At 38.9% G+C, this 21,559-nt stretch overlaps 1 protein-coding gene across 8 annotated transcripts in view; it reads right to left on the reverse strand.

Annotated features, from left to right (window-relative positions):
* ROBO1 (roundabout guidance receptor 1) overlaps window positions 1–21,559 on the reverse strand; it is a 1,032,116-nt gene that overhangs the window by 167,859 nt on the left and 842,698 nt on the right. The gene's annotated exons all lie outside the window — the stretch shown is intronic.

The following is a 21,559-nucleotide window of genomic DNA, read 5'->3' on the forward strand; positions in this document are numbered from 1 at the left end:
CACCTTAGGTAATTAACGAGTCTTAGCTAACCTGAAGTAAAAAAAAAAAAAGTAAAGATAAGGCACTTTAAGTTCTACTGGGAGGTAAACTTGCCAAGGTCAACCCCTGGCTAGGGTATAGGGCTGTTTACTTCACAGCAAAACTAAAGTGCCTTGTCTTCACTGTGTTTTTACCTATGGATTGCTAATGGACATTAATTACTTTGAGGTGAAAAACTCAACTTTTTTACCTGCAAGGACATCCTCTTAGACACTCTCTAGGTTGGAGAGCAATCATCTCTCTCTTCCCCCATTTTCCTTTCTTAAGGGTCAGCAATGATCCCCACACCTACCTACTCACCTACCTACTGAATGGTTTACTATGCTAATTTTCCAGCTTGCTGAACCCCAAAAAGTGTCATTTCTGACTGGGTTGAATACATCGTAACATCACTCTTGTCAGGTGCTGCAGCACTTCAAATCAGATGCTGCACCTATTGGTGTCTCCAGAGTTCAGGATTTCAGTTCAGCAAGGGTATTTAAACATGCACATAACTTTAACACAATTTTTCGATGGGGCTGCTCCCATGCTCTGAGCTAGACATCTTTAGGTGCCTTGGTGAATCAGGCTGAAAGTTGTTTTCTGTTATTGCATTGCATGTCACTACAAATAAGGTGCAATGAATCAAAGGAATTCCAAAGACTACCAGAGATGTGAGATCTCCAAGTCACATGTTAGCAGCTTTGAAACTCTGCGTATGTTGGCAAAGAGAAGTCTAGAGCATTTCACAATCCTAAATAGTAGTAACCTAAATGTAGTCACTTGTCCCCATTTTGACCAAAAGTTTGACATTTAAAAATCCAGGGAATATCATATTTTGAAACTAAACTACAAAAATAGTTCCCTTGAGTAACAAAGAGTTAAAGGAAAAAAAACTCCCTAAAAAAAACAGGGACATGAGAAGGGGTAAAGTCTTGAAATCTTTGAGCTGTTCAAGTATATGGAAAAAAAATCTCATTCCAATTTTGCAGGAAATGACATACTGAAGTATGTAACAGTTGATTGCTTTTTCTCTTCACAGCAGGATAAATTGGGAGTGACTTCTCTGAAATTAATTGTGTGACATGGTTGTTAACATGGAATGGAAGGGTTTGATTAGTGATTCATTATTTTAAGACCATTATAAGGACCTTTATGATTACCTAGTATGATCTCTTACATAACACATCATTTTACCTAGTGATTCTTCTTACACCCAACACCTTGTCATTGTACTAGACCATGCCTTTAGACATAGTGTTGATTTAAAAAGCCCAAGTGAAGAAAAAAATACCACATCACGTAGTAATCTGTTCTAGTGGTTAATTATCCTCATTATAAATGTGCATCTAATTTCCAGTTTAAAGTTTTCTGACCTCAACTTCCAGCAGTTGGAAGTAGGACTAGAGAGCACTTTACTGTCAGATATCTGATAAAGGTGTGTCTTCCAGACCACTCGTCTTCTCTGAACCTCTCCATACTTCAAAAAGGAGGTTGAAAAGCTGGACTCCTGAGTTCCGTCTGTGGTCTCACTAATACTACCTACAGAGGTAATATCACCTGTTATATACATCTAAGGATTGTGGTAGCCCTTTTTGCCACATCCCTGCATTAAGAGCTCACACTGAGTTGGTTTGCAAAACCACTTCTCTCTTTGCAAGAGAATGTATTTTCTTTGGTTATAGAATACCAATTTTTAAGCTAATGTTCACAACATCAAACTTCAAGTTTTTTAAAAACAAACATCTGACTGGCATTCAGACATATTAATTCTCTTAATATGAATTAGAAATATCATCATTCTGAAACTTTACTGCCAGCAGCAGGGTCAGCACCAGATCACTGTATAAGCTTATTTTTTATTTAAAGACTGTTCTTCAGGCTAATAAAGTCAAAGTTGAAACAGACTGCAGCAGCAAAAGACACCATATCAGGTTTTTTCCAATTCTGCCACCACAGTGGCCAACCAACTCAGTTTAAACAGTTCGTTCATAAAACACTTCACCCATGGTATCTTTATGGAAAAAAATCTAGGGTTAATGAATATAAGAAGAGTTTAAAATAGAGCTCTTATTTTCTTTCAAATTTGATGCTGAACGAACTTAGGAGCTGTCTTCTATAATTATATCCTTTTCCACTCCAGCCTTTCATATAAAATGCAACATTTTATTTTTAAACTTTAAATTACACCTCATTAAAATTCTGGTGGACATTATAATGTGCATATAGTAAGATCACTTATTTTCTTAAAATACTAGTAGTTTTTTAAGTCTTTACAGACCTCAGTGTTATGCTTCTATGTATTGTATTATTTCAGTTTTTATATATCATATAGTTTGGGGGAATGGTACAATAGCTTTAATTGCTACTCCCTTGAGAAATGTACCTACTCGCCAGTTATTCAACAAAAGAATAATTTTTCTTCACAGTGCAGATGCTCAAGCAACAAGTTTGTGGTTTAGCATAGAAAAGCACTTGCTCTAGTATAGGTCAATTAACCGTTTACTCAATCAAAATGGAATCCAAATTGGGCGCTCTCCTTAAAGCTGTTGCGAAGTTTATTTAGCATAGAATGATGTAAAAACTCACAATGTTTTAGGGTCTGTTATTAGCAATTATAACATGAACAAACACCACTAATTTTCTAGACAATCTGGCAGAACTACAGCATTTATAAATCAAAGCCAGATTTTTCAAAAGTGCCTGGGTACCTCATTTTTGGGGTGACCAACTTGAAACAACTTAAAGGGATCTGGTTTTCTAAGGATGAGTGCTTATAAATTTATGAAAATCAGACTTCTTTAAGGTGACTCAAATCAGGCACTCCAAAACTCAGACATCCAAAATCATTACTATTAAGAATACAAACCATATTATGTCTTGTTTATCAATCATCAGTACGGTTCATGGTTACCATAACTAGGCCATCATTTTCAATTAATAAAATTATTTCTTATTTTAAGCACAGGGTAAATAAACATGCTTAAGTGATGGCAAATCTTCCCAGTTATTGGAGGCTATGACAGCTGGCAAATTTGTCAGTTCCCAACAGAAGTAGAAAACAATACTAAAAATACTGTTAATGGTTAATATAGCATAATGATAAATGCACACTACTACTAATTTAAAATTGATTTGTAGGTATTTGGGGGAGAGCTGGAATATAAACCAACCATAGTCTTACATGAAGAATGTCCGAAAGAAACAGGTGAGAAGGAGGTCAGCACACTTACTAATTTAAAACATACCTTGTCTATGGCACTGTAGAACAACCACCCTTAATACTCTGGGTATTCAGAGGGTAAATACTTCGAACCCCACTCTTAAAAAAATACCCAGAGGACTTTTTGTAAGATTCTTGGGAGAAAGTTCCAGATGATGGAGACAAAACACAATAATACCTAGTCAACCAACAGGTCAGTCTGGTCTTAGATATTACTAGAACACCGAGGTTTTGAGTTTGTCCAAACAGATTTTTGGACAAATAAGATGGTACTATCCCACTGTGTGGGAATCAAAACATTTAAATCAATTAGATGATGAACTGGGAGCCAATTAAATGGCCATGAATGAGAAGTCTCATAAGGAGCAGATATAGCCCCTGCAAGACATATACCTGATATGTTGAAAAAGACATATTGTAACAGTGGGAATCCTAATTAAACACTGAAAGTATCTGTGATGCCTGGGGCAAAGGACTGCATACAGAGACAAATCCCTTAGGTTGATGACAAAAACAGAAAATAGATAAGGAGTACAGCTCTGATTATTAACTTGATTGACTGAATCTAAAATGCAATTCCTTCCAATACCGCCATATTCTACATGTTACGATCTAGCATAGGAAAGACTGCCCTTACTTTGGCTTAATATCTAGGATTGCTATTTTCTTTCTTTTTGTAAAATTGGTAATTTAATTTATTTTACAAAGCTTCTTTTGGAATTCTTGTATTGTTTGTATCTTTTATATTCAAAAGAGAACATTTTTCGTTGTGACTATAAACAGACAAGTTGACAAGAAGGCCAATTTACACTTTTTTGGGAGGGTAAGGATTATGGTGGTTTAAATAGTGGAAAGTAAATATTGAGCCACAACAATGGGCCCCAAGCATAAACCATACAAAGAAGTGGAACAATTTTCAGCTGGAACTTGAAGCTTCCTGTGAATTCTCCTATCAAGGAAGGAGCAGGACTTGTATCCTCTGAGACAATTAAGGAACTCAGGATTTCCACCCCCACAACCAAAGGATCTTTGGGAATTCCTCAAAAAAGGACATTCTTCCTCTGAATTGTAGCCCAGCTACCTCCCACAGCCCCTCTCCACAACATGGCTCCAGTAGGATCTCAGACACCAAGTTCTTCACTAACTGCTAGCTACCTTGGACTATCATCAAAGTAGGAAGGGAGAGGAGAGAAAGAGGTTCAAGCTGGGAAGCAGCTTAAGTTACTGAAGGCCTCTCCAATCCTGCCCCCTCCATTAGATGGGGCTATCGAAGAACAAAGAGGTAAAGGGTGAAGAGGAGTTGCCACCAAGATGGCACTGCCTGTCTTACACATTCCACAAAGCCAGTTCCATGAGTAAAGAGCACCTTCTGCGTGAGAAATAAGAGTGAATGAGGGCTCTCAACAGAAACACCATCATACATGTGTATTTTGCACTATTAATAAAAAGGAAAAAAAATCTTAGAACAAATGTGAGAAAACAACAGTGTCAAAACCACTGGAAAAAAAGGAAAGTGAGGATTATCTACGCATTGTCAGGTATAGTTAGATAGTTTGAGTTATTTTGTTTGTACATTAGTAGTTCAAGCAGTAGGTCTATTTATCAACACATGTATTTATTCTTTTATCCTGGGAGCTAAAAGCGTTATACAGAATTCTATTTAAAACAAAGCATTAAAAATCATGTTATGAAAGAACATTTAAGCATTCACAAGCAAGGAGATGACAAAATTAATGTTGCACTGGGCAGCCCTAACTGCCCCCTTGTGCATATGCATTATGATACCATGCTGAGAAGCCCAACCCGCATGCACTGAATGCCTTCACAAATATTTTCACTCTGCAGCCATTATAGCATTGTACTTAAGTTCAGTGTGTAAATTTCAGTTGTTCATAATTCCACCAAATAAAAAGCAATTTATACCACCATGATCAATGCCATTTTTCCTGAAAGAGGACCGTTTCCATCCAGTATTTTAAGTATCTTCATTCTGGTGCTAAAGCAGTCCAAAAATACTATATTTATTATTTTAACATAATGGGGAAAGTATATTTTCACTAGCATATTCAGGCAGCCAAAATACTTTTGCTCAAACTTTCTCCATGCCATCTTTAGCCAGAGATCAAGCCTGAAATGTCAATCAAAAAGCAAAATTTTCAGAAAGTCACATGAAATGACTGGTCTGAAACCACCCAACATGTCAATGACAGAGCTAGGACTAGAATTCAGATGTTCTTGGCATCTAGTACTATGGTCAGACGATACTTCTCAGAAATGTTGCTGAATTGTTACTTTTTCATTTTAAAAGTTTTGTCTATTACAGGGGACTAATAATCCCACTGACTTTGGTTTCTCACCACAGCTGTGGACAATTTTAGTGGAAAATATTTTAGTTCTATAGTAGACTTATAGGAAAGTCCAATTGCATGGACACATTATCATTCTAATAGTAATATTATTCCGTTTTTGTCTTCTAAATTCATAAAAATGTACATTAACAACAATTGGCTGAAGAAAAATCCTTCAGTGAAAACAATTAGACAAACTTGTGTTGAAGTCATTTATGTCAAATACGTCATGTACTTTTTCAACTTTTTATACGAAGTTTAAAAAAAAGAAATTTTGTCTAATTTCTTTTTCTTGCTGGTTTAGATAATAGTAAAAAAATCTTCTAACCTACATATGTACACACTAAAGAGATGGGCAATCTATCAAACAATTACAGTACTTATACAGAAATCTTTCCATTTCATCCAAAACTCATATTGGACATTGCATGATGCTAAGTACACAGGGCTAGACAGAGTCTGCAGAGAAAATGGAAGATATGTCTTTATTCAGGTTTCAGATAAGAATGGAATATTTGTGCTAGAGAAAATAAAGCCCCCATGTAATGCAATTAACTGTTCTGAGTTAGATTCCAAATGGTCCAGAAGAATGTTTATTCCACTCAGTCAAATTCTAAGGTATGAATCTTTGGTGTTTCTATGTAAAGAAATAATGCTTAGTCTGATGCATTTAATTTAGTATTGTCCAAAAATTGAAAAATATGTGAACAAACATCTTCATGATTTACAACAAAAACCCTTAAATTTAAACCCAATCATCTTGAAAGGGGATTAATTTGAGGCATTACTACTTATAAGGATCAGTGTAGTATATTGCAACAAACAGTGAAGTCACTAGCTGCAACAAGAAACTGTGCTATCATGCATTGGACATCACCAAACTCACCAAGTCTGAATTTAGAATTGTGACCCGCTCACATTTATATCCTTTGGCAAATGGTACAGGACAATAAAACCATGAGGAAAAGTTCTACTCCAGCTGGATTTTTATTCTGGCCTCCATTACTACGAAACATTCAGAGGCAACCCACTAATCAATCAGTATGCTAGGATTTTATGTGCAACAAATGTTATTGAAGACAACTAAATAGGCAGCATTTCTATTAGCACAAGACTCCTTATTCTAAGCAGAGAGGAGCAGAATAAATTTTGGATTACGCTGTGTAGTAAAACAGCAGCGAGCAGTCTGATTCAGAATTAATAAAAGGAAACACAGTGAAGTGCTCAGCATGAATACAAATATACATGCAGATGACCAGATTTCATTACTGAAGATTTTAATTTTGATTTAATACTTCTGTTTATATTATATTAGCTTCATTGTCTTCAAAGCTTTTATTTTCATTAGTATTTTAATAGATACAGAAAATTAAGTTGCATAACTTCAGTGTTGTTGCTAAAGATAACATCTTTCATAACAATAACAAAAGAGGAGAAAGTGGCTTGCATTGTTGTTCCACCAAATAATGCCAAGAGTCACATTTGGCTGGCATAAATCTTATTGCCAATAATACAGCATGCTGTGTCTGCTGTCACCAGCAAGTTAAATAATTAATGAATGATATTAAGATTTGTTAAGTCTCTTAAAAATAATAAAAAAAGGAAGCTCTAACCTATTCTGGACAGATTAAGATGAAATAATGGAACTGGAAATAAAAGTAGGGTTGCCAGGTGTCTGGTTTTTGATTGCTGACTGGACACTAAAAGTTCGGTTACCGGAGTAACCGAAATCAGCCTCCCGGCCGAGAGGGTGAAAGAGCAGCAGCTGCTGATGGTGAGAATTGGCTGGCTCCCACATATGGCTCCAGCCTCTCCAGCAGAGGGGTGCCAAGCCCAAGAGGGCTCCTGTCTTCTGCCCCTTGGCCCTGCTGTGCCCTGATTTCCCCACTACAGGGTAAGACCCCCCCTACATTGAAACAGTGCATGCCCCCCTGCTGCCCATTACTTCCTCTCCGCACATACACACACACCCCACATCCTCCCCTGCTGCCAGTTAGTTGTCCCCCAACTCCAATGCTGTCTGCCAGTTAGTACACCCACCCACAGCATGCCCCTTCAATTCCAGTTAGCCCTCCCCCCGCACCTCATCAATGCCAGTTACTGCTCCCTCCACACTCCCAACACTTTCTCAATGACACTTACTGCTCTCCCCAAAATTCTAGTGCCCCCCACAGAACCCCCCCAGTTAGTGCCTCTACAATCCCAGCACCCCTCAATGCCAATTACTGCACCCCCCATCTTTGGGAAGTAGAGCAAGGGTACTTTTTTGTGAGTTATCAAGTGTGGATTATTACATTTCTATTCAAACAATATTCTCAGATGCTTATTCTAGAGACAATTTTTAAAATAAGTTTGATTTAAAATATAATTCTTAACCAGCCAAAAAGCACTTGCCAGCTTTTCACAGAATTATTTAGATACCTAAAAAGACTTAGTTTCTATAAAACAAATCTTACTGTGCATAACATGCCAGAAACCCATAGAATTTGTACCAAATTTAAAGATTCTAAAACAGAAACAAGATGATTAGGACTAGGGAAAATGGGGCGGGTAGCTAGCAGCAGCCTGGCAAATGGGTGCTGCATTTTATAGCAGAATTACATATGCTTCCAGGTTTGTTTGGCATTATCTTGGGATATTACATTTTAGCCAGGCATTCTTGTTTGTATAGCTGAAACTTGTCTTTTCTACGTTTGGGGAACTTCTCATTCACCATAACCCCGAGAAAACATTCACATTCCTGTATCGTTTGGTGTGTAGTAACACATAGAAAAGAGATGGGATGAGCTTTTAACCAAGTTATAGGAAGCTATCTAAACTTTGTTATTGCATATTAGTGATGATGATACTTCTCACTTAATACAGATGCACTTAAACCTCTTTAACCCTCACTTAAATCAGTTTAGTTTAATTTAGTAATTTACTAGTATATGCTAAACAAAGATTAAATGGGTTTAATCACCTATTTAACTACACAGACTTAAAATTAATTTAGTTAAGACTGTACAACTTTTCTAATATAGACAAGCCCTAAGTATTAGGAGGACACAATTGTAAAGAGATGCACATTGGGTAAATGTCAATATGTATTTGTATAATACCATACTGAATCTGCTCATTAGGTTTGCTTCCATTTGAATGTGTAATCAGTTTTCTCTTTTAAAAACAAAAAAGTCCCTGAGAAAGTGTGTGGGGAAAGCCTAGCTACAGAGCAGGCGAGACATTTAATGACACTCCTAAGGCTAGAGGGTTTTTCAACATGATTTTTTTGTGGAGAATTCTGTTGTAGAAAGGAATCAAATATCAGAAAAAAGTTTTCCAAAAGGCAAAGAACAAATGCTTCTTTTAAACCTCATGCTGTTCTAGTCTCACGAATCAGCTCCATCTTGCTGAATCACACCAGCTTCTTGGGTAGGGGAAGACAAATTCTGGCCATGAATCATGGCTCTCTGTGCTAGGTGGGCATCAGTTTAAGCTGCACTTAATGTCATATGAGAAACTGCAACACAATTGGACTTCTTTAAAAAAAACCCATTATACAAAACTCCAAAGCCTGAAAGTTCATGAGGAAGGGAACATCTCATGCTAGAAACAAGCAGTAAAGTATATTTTTATTTTTTATAATTATATTTGGTGTTTCTGATCCCACTGTTTAAGTCTCTATGAGTAAAAAGTGACTTCGTTTGTTATCCTGGGAATGTGGCAGTCCAATATCAAAAGACTGGATGTTGGGGTGGGGGTAATTTTTCTCTGTCGTACTTTTGCCATCATAAAGTCATTTTTGTAAGTTGGAGGCTTGGCTGGACCCAGGGCTGCTTAGAACACCTTCTTGATCACTTGATGATGTATCAGCTGAGTTATGCCAAGATTGGTACTGCCTTATTTTACAGATGTGGATTTTGCTACCATCACCAATACCTATATCACTTCAGGTTTAGACTACTGTGCTATACATATACCTACAACTCAAGCCTATATTGAAGCTGAAAATGAGACAGAAGTTGACTGTCGGCTTGATAAGTGGAACATTGATTAGGGTGAGCACATGAAATTAAAGCTCTGTAATTTGCACAGGTTGCCAATAAATTTGTTAGTCTCTAAGGTGCCACAAGTCCTCCTTTTCTTTTTGCGGATACAGACTAACAAGGCTGCTACTCTGTAAGGTGCTTTTGTTGACTTAAATCCCAAAATGGTTTTGGTAAAGCACCAAATGGCATGGAACTAGCCTAGGTGAAAGACCATAGTTCCTCCTCATTAAACACCAACTTGGCTGCAATCAGCAGAAGAATGTGAGCTGGATTGCCTTTCCCAGGACAAGCAGGAATGGAGTGCTGGCCCCCATCAGGGCCACTCAAATCTGGAATTCAATTCCCCCTAGTTCAAAGCATCCCACATTAGTTAACTTTCATGGTATGTCACAGGGCTGATATGTTTTGGGGGCTTTTGAGGAGAAGCAGGAGATAGACAGATGGGATATGTTATAAGATATGACATGGTATTTGTTTGATCAGTTTATCTCTGAACTGTGATTTTAAGTATATTAGCAGGACGCGCAGACCATTGGCTTGGGCTCTTTTTGTATTTTTATAAAAAATGCTAGTATACTAAGATTAAACTTGTTATGGTGATTAGTGCTGTAAAGTGATTGGAAGATCCATCTACACAGCACTGTATAGCACTATGTAAGTGCTAAGTATTACTTTAAATAACACCCCATTTTTTAGGGCAGCTTTTGAAAACAAACACATTGAGTCTATTCTGGTGAATGGGGTCTGAAGTTATGACTATTAAAAATACATACATACATAAAATATGATGGGTAGATCCGACCTGCTTACACGTGAGTGTGCAAAGGGACAGGAGGAAACAAAGCTCTTTCTTCCCCCACATGTGCCCCTACATCGGCAGGAACCAAAATTCTGGTACTTATGTTTCTTGTGTATCACAAAAAAAAATCATACCTTTTTCGTTATAACATCATTATAATTTAGTAGTCAAAAAGTGTCATTATTCTAATGATACTAATCTTTGTAAAGCACTTTGAAACCTATCGATAAAAAGCACTAAGAGAGAGCTAGGTATTATCATCATCATCAGCTCATCTTTAGCTTTTCAAAACTCCCTTTCCCCACTGTTCTCTCACACACAATCTGATTAGTTACTGTGTGTGGACTCTATTGATACTGCCAGCATTTCTATTTATTTTCCAGGTTACATATTCTGTATAGTTAAATATTTATTAGATCCTCTCTTTTATGCATAACAGCATCAGTTCTAGCAAGAAAAGCAACAGAGATAACATTCATACAAAAATCCTGAGCTCCAGTGGATATAGAAACATAGGACACTTGAACATTAGTTTCAGCTTCTCTGTTAAAAACCCTATGGAAATGAAGCATTTGTTTGCATATCAGATTCTAAAACACAGGGAAAAATTCTTACTGCTTAAGAAAGTGCTTGGCTGTTGCTCTTTACTTGAATGAGATTGATTGGCCTCTTCCAGAGCTTCACAATTACAAGTGATTGCTTAGAATCTTTCTTGAATTTTCAATCTGAGACCTTACAGCTAATTCCTATACAGTGTATTTCTCTGTAGAGAGTCCTTGAAATTTATATGAACTGTAAAGAGCCTAAAATTACTAATTTTTCTTTATTCATTTGAACATTTTCTTTCACAATGAATGAAATGCATGTCTGAGATTCTGATTATTCATATTAGAAATGAAATAAGTAGTATGTATAATATATTTTTAAAAAGACAGTGTATTAAAGCTGAATTCAACCACTATTTATGCATATTTTAATTTTTTTCTCTAGAATATTTTTCTGTTCATATCAGAGACCTGGAATAAAGACCACTAGCCCAGCCACATCATTATAGATCAACCATCTACTGGACTTCCAAACCAATTTATCTAAAACCAGCATCACTAAGGAAAACAATGTAATTCAAAACAAAAAAACACATGCGATTGCTTCTGGCAACAAATGGAAATCAACAATACTGTATATCATCAGTTCCAATTCTTTTGTGCCAAACTCTTCACCGTATCTCTAGTGACTAATATCTAGATATTTATTAATTAAAAACCCCACAAAACTATTCAATAGACAATATTATGGTGATTTTGTTCATATTAAAAAAGTAAAGAAAGGTTAAAAATGATAGCTCTGCAAGCACTCTTTTAAAAAAAAAAATCTTAACCAGAAAATTCCATCCATGATCATAGAATCATACATCTTGTGGAAACAGCCCATTATCAAAATATCTGGAGATTTAATTAACAGAGGAACCTTACAATAAAACAAGACCAATGATACATAATCAAAAACAACAGTGCTATAAACAATGGAAATGCACATTATTCCAAAACAGTATAAATAATTAAAGACTTCCACAACTGAAATTAATCTACATACCATTTGAAACACACACAACCACCTATTTGGACTGAATAATAAAAGCTAGTGAAAAATATGGAAAATAAAAGCTAAACCTTCTGGGTGGGAATACATCAATGATGGTAACAAGCAAAAAAAATGGAAATAAGCGTCAAGGAAATTCTATTACCTGCATATATTTTATATGATTTATTTTCATAGGAGATAGGGGAATTTTCACTAGTGTGATTGGAAAGTTAATCTGCTAGATGCATCAACATTCAACTCATTAGCTCTTTAGCCTTTTGAAGCTCTGATATTTTGATGGGGCATTATTTGCACACAGATTGCAACAATATGATTTGCTAGTATTTGAAGTGAGTGTTTTTTTGGTCACCACTGCCGGAGAAGCCATACCTTTTCTTCCCAAATGAAGTCTCAACAGCATACTTCAAAGGAAAAAAGATATTCACACGGTGTCTTAACCTTTCCTTTGAAACTGAATCTCTACATCCAGTATCATCTAGCAAGGCTAATTGCATAGTATGCAAGGGAGTTGTTATTATTTCATTATACCCTACCATAGAGAAATGATGAAAGCTGAGACAGTGTTGGATAGATAGCCCTACAAATAAATCAGCAAAGGTGAATATCTTACACAGGTAACAACAGGAGACTTTGCACACCATCTTTATAACTTCAACAATTACATTCTAATATCAGCTTTCTCATCTTTGAGAAGAAAATTTAGGAGGAAAACAAATCCATGGATAGGATTATGAAGAAGATATTTGATTTCATAGATAGAAGTCACTGTATATCTTTGATCTTCAGTAAACCATAAAGACATGTTAAATTCACTTTACTCTTTATGTACTTTACATATCAATATACAGCAAGTTCACATTTACTTTGTAAAACTGATCTGAAGTAATAATCTAAAATCAACCAGAAAATGTGAACACCAACTGAGAAACCAGTAAGTGAATGGCAAACCAGAAAATACACAGATAAGAAGTTATTTTCCCTATTAACTATTGATATTTGAGACTGTCTATTCATCTAGAAAATAGGGTCACATATTTAAAAAAACCTAATGACATCAGTCAGAGTAAACAATTATAACCTTAGGATGTTGCTGTTGGATTACTTCAACTTCTTAAAGACTTTGAACTTTAGGAAATCAATTCACCAACCACAGAAACTTACTAGAGTCTGGAAACTGTCATAACATATTTCTCACAAATTTATAAGACTAAATTTTCAGTGAGACTTTTGGGTTTTTTTTGGGTGTCCTTTTCTACCATTAATAGCTGCATATGCAGTTAAGAATATTTGTAGACACAAACCCATTCGGACAAATGGAGTTTGCACTTTCAAACAGTATTGCTTGTGTGTCAAGGTATTAGTACCGGAAGAATGCATACAGGTGTGTTGCATTAGTGCTAGAAGAATGCATGTGTTGCATGTGCATAAATGGAGCCTAGAATTGTTATTGTCTGTACTATCTGAAACAAACAGCTAATACTGTAATTTTGACAACAATTACAAGTGACTAATACATGAAAATTTAGAAGTTTAAAAATGGGAGTTAGAATTAACTAGTTTTGCACTTGCTTTGAGTATTCCATAGACAGGATAATGAATGCTGGATAGACATGGCATCTTCTTGGGCCCCATTTCAGGAAAGCACTTAAGCACATGCTGAAGTGCTTTGCTGAACAAGGGTGGACTTAGCACACACTTAAATGCTTTCCTGAATCAGGCCCCAACCCACCAGTGGTCTTGCTAGTAAATCTAGAGAGCAGGAAAACAGGTAAGGACCCAAACCATATGAGACATTATGGATCAAAAGGGACACATTGAATAATACCCAGAATTGGTGTTATTTGTTTCCACTAACTTACACTGATTTACAGGTGGGCAGTCACATTTCATACCATCTGTAACTCCCAAGTAGTCTCCAGGTATAGCCCATTCAGAATATACTGTAAGAATTTAATCGAGAAGACAAAAAAACATGGACTACTGTAAGAAAAAATGGTTACTCACCTTTTCTAACTGTTGTTCTTCGAGATGTGTTGCTCATATCTATTCCAGTTAGGTGTGTGTGTGCGCCGCGTGCACGGCTGCTGGAAACTTTTCCCTAGCAGCTACCCGTCAGGCTGGCTGTGGAGCCCCCTGGAGTGGTGCTGGTATGGCGTTCTATATACGACCCTGCCGGCCCGGCCCGGCCCAACCCCCCCACTTCAGTTCCTTCTTGCCGGCTACTCCGACAGAGGGGAAGGTGTATGGGAATGGAATAGATATGAACAACACATCTCGAAGAACAACATTTAAAAAAGCTGAGTAACTGTTTTTCTTTTTCAAGTGCTTGCTCATATCAATTCCAGTTAGGTGACTCCCAAGCCTTACCTAGGAGGTGGGGTCGGAGTCAAGATATTGCTGATTGTAGTACTGCTTTACCAAAGGCCGCATCATTTCTGGATTGGTGGATGATGGTGTAGTGCGATGTGAAAGTATGCACAGACGACCACGTCGCAGCCCTGCAGATTTCATGGAGAGATACTTGGGCTAGAAAAGCTGCCAGCGAGGTCTGTGCCCTCATGGAGTGAGCTGTAACAGCAGGCGGAGGAACTTTTGCCAAACCATAACAGGTGTGGATGCAAGTGGTGACCCAGGAGGAGATCCCTTCATCTGTTCTGCTATTGCAACAAACAACTGAGTTGTCTTTGGGAACGGCCTTGTTCGCTCGATGTAAAAAGTGAGCGCTCTCCTGATATCAAGCGAGTGCAGCTCTTGCTTTTGAGAGCTGTTGTGCGGCTCTGGATAAAAGACAGACAGGAAGATGTCCTAGCTAATATGAAAATGGGACACCACCTTGGGAAGGAAAGCTGGATGAAGCCTAAGTTGCACCTTGTCTTTATGGAAAAGCACGTACGGGGGCTCTGAGATGAGGTATCACACATCATGCCGAGATGATAGAAAATAGCTTTTCTGGTGGCTAAGAGAAGTAAAGAAGTGGACAGGAAGCTATGGGCTCAAAGGGAGGACCCATGAGGCGGGAGAGGACTAGGTTAAGATTCCAAGCTGGGATGGGGTGCTTTATTGGGGGGATGTACCTTCTTCAGGCCTTTCAGGAAATGCCCCACAATGGGATTAGTGAACACTGAACCACCAAAATTATCTGGATGAAAAGCTGAGATGGCCACAAGGTGAACCTTGAGAGAACCAAATGTAAGATGCTGGTCCTTTAGATACATGAGATAGTCCAGGATACAAGGAATGGAGGCCTGGGATGGGAGCACTGCCTTTGGGCTCACCACCTGGAGAATCTTTTCTATTTCACCCTGTATGTGGCTCTAGTAGACTGTTTGCAGCTTTCCAGAAGTACCTGCTTCATTTCACCCGAGCAGGCAAGCTCCACCTGATTTAGCCACAGATCCTCCAGGCTGTGAGGTGGAGAGACCGAAGGTCTGGGTGAAGAAGGAGACCGTGCTCTTGTGTAATGAGGTTGGGAATGAGAGGTAGCCATATTGGCAGCTCGACCAACAAGTCCAGGAGGGTGGGGTACCAGTACTGACGAGGCCAAGCTGGGGTCACCAAAATGATGCCTGCCTTGTCCTTGCAGATTTTGAGGAGCACTTTGTGGATCACTGGAAATGGCGGGAAGACATATAGCAGCTGCCCGTTCCATGGGATCATGAACATGTCTGCGATCAAGTCTGGACTGTGACTCCTGAAGGAGCAAAAGGTTGGGCACTTCCTGTTGGCCCATGTGGCAAACAGGTCGATTTAGGGAAACGCTCAATCGTGGAAGATGGAGTGGATGATGTCTGGGCGGATTGACCACTCGTGTGTGAGGAAGCATTTGCTCAACCTGTCCGCCAGCACGTTCTGAAAGACTGGCAGGTATGAAGCCTAGAGGAGAATGGAGTGGACTAAGCAAAACTCCCATAATAGGAGAGCTTCCTGGCAGAGGGGAGATGAGTGGGTTCTGCCTTGCTTGTTTATATAAACATAGCTGTGGTGTTGTCCATCATCACCGCTATGCAATGGCCCTGCAAGCGAGACAAGAATGCCTGGCAGGAGAGGCGGATCCCCTGTGTTCTTTGATGTTGATATGTAGGGCCAATTCCTCTACTACTACTATTGCCATGCGCTTGGTGAAGACACAAGGTGCTGTGCAAAGCCCGAAGGGAAGGTTTGTGAACTGATAGTGCACCTTGTTCACTACAAAGTGAAGGAACTGCCTGTGAGCCAGCATGATGGATATGTGAGCAGTGTCCTGACGTAGAACGGTGCCGTGAGCGGCAGTGGTGTCGCGAGTGAGAGCGGTGCCATGGTGTGGTGATGCTTGGAAGCTGAATGGCGCGCGGACTGAGACCGGTGCAGGGACCAGTGCCATGAGGTCACAGAGCGGGACCTGGACCTTGAACAGAACTATGACCTATATGCCGACGATCACCTCGAACAGGAGTGGCTCCAAAGGTTGGGGTTATGGGACTAGCGCTGTGAGTCAGACCAGTGCCACAGGTCAGACCAGTGTGGGGCATGGGCGCAGCGTCGGGACTCAGAGTGGCACGGAGATTCAGGTTGGGGAACTGATGGACCCATCATAGCAGGCTTGCTCTGGATGGTGCCATGCTCTGAGGTAGTGGAGGCTTGTCCTTCATAGTGGGAGACTTAGGTGCCATCATCTCAATGATGCCCCCAGCGGCTTCAAAGGTGTCCAGGGTGGAAGGCATCATAGCTTCCCCCACATGCAGCCACAGAGAGGCCAGGAGAACAGGACTCTCTGGAGAGACTGGGACCCACTTTGGCTGTGCGTGGCCAAAGTGTCTGCTGGCAATAGGCCTGTTCCCTGCATGGATCCCTTCTGAGGGTTCAGTAGTGGTAACAACCTGTAGAGGGGATTTCCCCTTTGCCTGTTTTTTGTGGGCAGAGGAGAATGAGAACGGTGCTGGGGAATGAAACCGGTGCCGGGGATAACGTTTCTGGGGACCGGGGGATTGGTGGTTCCTGGGTTGGTACACCGGGTCCTTTCGCGGCACCGAAGATGGGACCGCAGGAGGAGCACTCCACATTGAGGCACTTGGAGCCGGGTCCTACTGAGGATGGAGGGCTGACTCCATTAGGAGTTGCTTCAGACTAATGTCCCTCTCCTTCCTGGTACAAGGTTTGAAAGCCTTGCAGATCTTACATTTGTCTGACTGATGGGCTTCTCCCAGACACCAAAGTCAGGAGTCATGGGGGTCGCCCGTGCGCATAGGCTTCGCACAGGAACTACAGGGTTTGAAGCCCTGAGACGGCATGTCCCGAGTCCCCAGTGGGGTGCATGCTGGAGGGGGAGCCCCCCAATCTGCTAAGTAGCGAGACTAATCACTAACTAATAATTGTTAACAATTAACTAAGAAGGTGAACTATTTACAGAGAATAACAGAGGAACTAGGGATTAGTGGGACACTTGCAAAGCAAGAGACCACTGTTCCAACAACCATCACTGGCAGTAAGAAGGAACTGAACGGGGGTCGTGCTGGCAGGGTAGTATATAGAGCGCCATACCAGCGCCCCTCCAGGGGGCTCCACTGCTGGATCGACGGGTACCTGCTAGGGAAAAAACTTCTGACAGCTGTGCACGCGGCGCACGCACAAACCTAACTGGAATTGATATGAGCAAGCACTTGAAGAAGATCGTCCAGTTCTGAATGATGTGGCAATGATCAGACATACCAGAGATTTAAAACAAAAAGAAAACACATGTTAAGCAGTGATACCACCTCATATTCAAGGGAGAAACAGTGGACGAAAATCACCCCAAACTGTGACCCTGCCTTTTAATCAATATTTAGCATATGAAAAATATAAAATTTATGTATTGTTAATGTAATACAAAATGAATACTGTGCTTTAGTTAAGTTTATTATCCCAGTTGCTTGAAGATACGTATTGTCTTTCATGCTGAACAGAGAGCATAAAACTTATTTAGATACAGTACATACCCTAAAACAAAATAAATCTAGGTGCCATCATTTCACTGTAGGCAATTTAAATCAATACATTATATTTTTTTAAAATAAAAACAAAACAAAACTTCCCATTATCTCAGAAAATTTGAAATATTTAATGACTTAGCTTGATTATTATTTACACGAGTCAACATTAGTAACATCTATTACAGCAATTGTTAAAATTCACAGTATGTTTCAAAGAAGTCTGTCCGAAATGTAAAAATAAAGCACTGTAATTCTGAACAAAAATGTTCTTGAGCAAGAAGCCATACAAGAGGTCAAGTGAAATAAGGTTACTTGTAATTAAACTGGGCAATTAATATCTAGCACAAAATATCCCATTATTAATGAGGTAATTGAAAATATTGTATTTTGCAAGATAAATAGTTGAGCAAACCAAAAGGATATGGCCTTATTTTATTGTATATTTTAATAGAGGGCAAAGCTAGTCAAACAGATGGCATTCAAGATTTCTCAATGAATTCAGCATCTGTGTGTACATGTTGTATAAATGCCAATTAAAATGTGTCCGAGTAAATTTAAATCCCTTGCTGATAGAATGTAAGCCAATCTAACTGGCTCAGGATCAAGGTTAAATTTAATAATCTGCTGAACTTGCAACAAATTGCTCTCAAAGTATACAGAAATTCCCAGAGAAATAATAAAAACAGAGCTCCTATTGATTTGTATTTATTTACATTCATGACTCTCCTCTCAAGCCTTGGACTAAAGCTCAAATGAAAAAGTTACTTATGGTTAAGGTTTGGTTAATCTTTACCCAACAAATACTACTTTGATTACAAATGTTTCTGCACAAATGTTCCTAAACCCCTCAAGAACTTTTCCTTAAGACAGTTGTAACAATTTGTTATGTCTAAACAAAAAACAAACCCAATTTTTTTCTGTATTTTTCTCCATCTACCAATTCTTAATATTTCATATTAGGTTGCCCTGTTCAGATAATGTTGAGTATTTAACTTCCTGGTGGGATGCATTTTCTTGAATATGAAAATGTTACAATAACTAAATAAATACACAACAAAATGTACATGCAAAACACAATATCCAAAAGGCACAGGAGTTTGCTATTCTAGACTGCAGTAGATTCAGTCCAATTTGCCTCTGCACATGTACATTAAACATGCTGCTACTAGCTCTTACAACAAAAAATGATTAGTGATGCAAAGAGAAATATTACATTTAGTTAGTACAGTTTGAAAAAGTTTGGTCTAAGTGCGAAGGATTAAAATCAGAGGCCAGGAAATAACTGCACGGGAGAGTTGCAGAACAAGAGAAGAACCTCTGCGACATGCTCAGACTACATGGAACTATCCACGGAATTTCAGGATGGAGGTGGGGGAGCGATGAACTGGATTAGTGCACAGCCTACATATGTTGCAGTTATTGCTTTCACTGAAAGGAACTGGGGATTCCCTAGGATGTTAATACAGCCTAACTCTGTATTAAATGTGTATTGCATTAACTCTATGCTGTGGATTCTCCTCCCCAGAGCTGCTTCAACAAAAGCTGGGGTTCTTTGCAAATATACTCCACAACTAGACTCACTATTCAGCCCCAGAATACAAGCACACAGCCTCCTCCTATGCCAGCTGTGTGGTGAGTGAGGGAAAGGGCAATCACGAACTGTGCAACACAACAAAAGTCAAAGTCAGATGTAGTCAAGTGCAAGATAACACAGAGGAAATATCAATCTGGAACTACTCATACACATTTATGCAGTCTACAAGAACATAGGCCACTCAGGAAGATGACCAAGGTGTTACTGTTGAAAGCTCAATGAAAACCTCCCTCTCTACCAGCTGCAGGTTTGGTAGTACTATCTGAACTGCTCTTGAGAGTGGGAAAACCAAATGAAGTAATCTTTTCTCTGGTTTTCCACACAGGAGAAACAAACTGACCCAAGACATTCAGCAGCAGAATCACATATTAAAGATAATGTCTATGAATATCCTAAGAGCGTATACATTATACTGGATTTTAAACAGCATTTTAATATTCAGTAGAATCAGTTTCATTTCAGGCATGTCTCAGAAATTAGATTTGAAGATAATACAAGATCCTTTATAGAAGACCAAAATTTGAGTGTTGAAAATAACTACACCCAGAGGGCCTACTTTCAGTGGTGCTCAGCATTGACTTCAACTGGAGTTTTCTGACCATGCTTTTAAAAATCAGACCCGTAACTATCAGTTAATAAAAACGGATAATAGTCATGAGCAGTGAATTAATGTGAGCAGTTAAAATCAGGGTTCCAAGATAGTTATATTTCCCTAATAAATCATCAATTTAAGACACACTGGTATCATCTGCAGAATTTTCAGAAACACTAAAATGTAGTGGTTACATTCTCCATTGCCCTGCAGTCATTTTCATCAGTGCAAAGGGAGTGTAAAACATTACTATGCTGATTTTGTCATATTTCACAGTCTGTTTGCATAGTTGTATATGACTATACAATTTGCAGACCACTGGAGAATCTGATCCAAAACCATGGACAGAAAGAAGTGTCAACTGAAGTTTCAGTATCTAAACAGGGACATATAGTAAAATATTTTTTCCCCCATGACTTCCCGAGAGTAGGCACCATAGAGCACAGAATCAGGTCAGGTTTAATTGAGCTAGAAAGGGATTAGCAAACGGATAAGCTAGTTTGGCAATATAGAAAAACATGAAGTGGATTGCACGTAGGGTCAGGGCACGGTCCCAGGTAAACAATTGGTCTATTCCACTCAGCTTCTCTCCCCACTTTGTCCAGGTTCTTAGGGGAAAGGCTATAAGAGGGACTGCTTAAGTCATGTAGGAGGGGGAGCTGGATGGACTTTCTGGAAAGTCAGGGTTCCAGATGTAAATGGACAGAGGTTGAAACCCAAGATGAGTTGTCTAGTTTTTTTGCTTATCTCACTTTATTTTGTTTTCTTGCTATTATCACTGTTCCTTAAGAAAGGGACATTGCTGATTATAATTATGTGGTTGTGGGGGGAGAAATGGGGTTTTGTACTGAGAAACTCCCTCAGCTTACCCAGGAGCTTTTCAGTCCTTGCATTTAAAGGTTCTATTTAAGACCTGACAGGCAAATGCCAATCAGACAGGGTGGCTGAAGAAAGTGGTAACATGCTTTTGAAAGCATCTCTCTTGGCAGGGAGCTGACATGTCTCCTATGTGTTACCCCAGTCCTCCAGTGCTAAATGCCAGAACAGGATATTTTCAGTAAAGTTCTAACCTTTTCCCAGAAGCAAGCTCTACAACTGGCATTTGAGATGCAACTGTCTCTTAGCTCCTGTAAAATGTTAGGCCTGAGCCAAAGCCACATTTTCTTTCCTTTGATTTTAATAGTAGTTGGATCTGGCCCATTGTGCTTACTGTAGCTTGCAATGAAGATTATGCTGATACTGTAATTTAGTTATTGCTGTAATTTACTTCAGTTGCACACACAACAACATTTTAAGAAAAGTTCAGTAAAGCAGCTTCGCTTGTTTTCAAAGTTAAATGTCTCCCTATTTACTCAGAAGAGGGACCTGCCAGTAACCTTGTTTTGTGGGTAGGAATGAATGGGAAA

Source organism: Dermochelys coriacea, chromosome 1 (genome assembly GCF_009764565.3).
Source record: "Dermochelys coriacea isolate rDerCor1 chromosome 1, rDerCor1.pri.v4, whole genome shotgun sequence".
NCBI lineage: Eukaryota > Metazoa > Chordata > Testudines > Dermochelyidae > Dermochelys > Dermochelys coriacea.